Genomic DNA, 1,775 nt, shown 5'->3' on the forward strand with positions numbered 1-1,775 from the left:
TTCTATTGTATTTTTGTTGGTTTGATTTTGTTGGTCTTCACGATGACGGTTTGATGTTGCTACTGTGGAATATATGCTGAACTAAAGACATCAAGAACACCAACTAATCCTGGAAGAATGTTTTGGGGTTGCCAAAAATATTCATCCGGTAATGGGTGTGGATTCTTCCGATGGGCTGATGCAAATGATTCAACATGCCAAGAACAATACAACATTAAGAATCCATCAACGAGTTTAGGGCAAGTAAGACAAGCAAGACATAGAAGGCAAGGAAGACAAGGATCAAACACTAGTATTGATATCACTGTTATTGTGATTGTTGTTATTTGGTTTGTAGCCGTTATTTTTAAGATATATTAATTTGTACTAGGTGTTATTTGATAATGAAATGGATTGTATTTGCTTCAGAAATCTGAATAGCAAGTTCATTCAATCACAAATTCATACAGAAAAACAAAGTCTTCCCAATAGCAACTTAACACAAATTCATATAAGCCTCATTCATATACAAAAACAAGTCTTCCTAACAGCCGAACCAAAACAGTTAGGATCAAGTCATTAATCAAAATAAAGTTAGTTGGGATCAAGCCATTAAGCTAAACCAAGTGAAATCTAATGTGTGCCTTGAGTGCTTGGTGTGTCTTGAGTGCTTCTATAACTCTCATCTTGTAGCTGCCTTTAAGTAATTGCAGCTCTTCCTTTCCACCTTAATTAGTCCATTGGGTTTGTATCCAAGATCAATATTGATAGGAATTGAACTTGACAATGTAACACTATGTAATACCCTATCAATATTTTTAGACTGAGAGAATAACAAAAATCGTAACTTAAAGATGAACTAATATCAATTAAAGCAATTTAATGTGTTTAAATGATAAAATACATACCCTCTCAGTTACACTGCCACCTGATCCAAATAAGAGACCATAACTAGCTGGTTTTGCGTTTTTTTATCTTAGTTTCTTATATGCAAGACTTGCACTACCTCTCAAAGTTGTGCTTGTCTTTCTTTTTTGGCCAGCTGCACTAGAAGTTGAGTTTTGTTTACTTATATGTCTCACATCACTTGATGTAGCACTGGTAGGCCTTCCACTAAATGCCAAGACAGTTGCAGGCTTCACAACACTTGATAAATCATTTGTAGGCCTTCTAGCACTAATTAGACCTGCACTTAGACCTGCATTTACACTTGACTGGCTTTCAATTGCAGCATTTCTAAAATCTGAAGTTGCAGCATTTCCAGCAGTTGCAACACTTGTTCCAGCCATAACTTGAAGTTGCAGCATTTGTTCCAGCAGTTGCAACACTTGTTCCAGCAACAACATTTTTCTACAAATATATATTAAAAGTCAAAAGTATAACAAGAGTAAAATTCAGTAACAAAGAGGCATTAAAGCACAACTTACCAGAGTTGGACATCCTTTCTTGTTATGTTCAAAGGTGTTACACACAAAACATTTCATTCTTCTTCCCTTCCTTGTAGTCTTTCCAAATTTCTTCTTAACTGGCTCATCACTATCCTTTCTCCTATTGTTTCCTGGTCTCCCTGGCATGGCTGTAATTTCAGGTGGTTCAATGGCTAGTCTATCACTTTTTGGCCACATCTTCATGTTTGTCATAGGTTGAATAAACCTATTATATGCTTTCAAGTATGTTTCCTTCTTATACCAGTGATCAACAAATGTATCAACAACCCAATCCTTATAAAGAGTTGATGTAAGAGCATGGCCACAAGGAATTCCCTTTAATTGCCATGACCTACAACTACACACCTT

Source organism: Solanum tuberosum, unplaced genomic scaffold, assembly GCF_000226075.1.
Source record: "Solanum tuberosum cultivar DM 1-3 516 R44 unplaced genomic scaffold, SolTub_3.0 scf00838, whole genome shotgun sequence".
Lineage (NCBI taxonomy): Eukaryota > Viridiplantae > Streptophyta > Magnoliopsida > Solanales > Solanaceae > Solanum > Solanum tuberosum.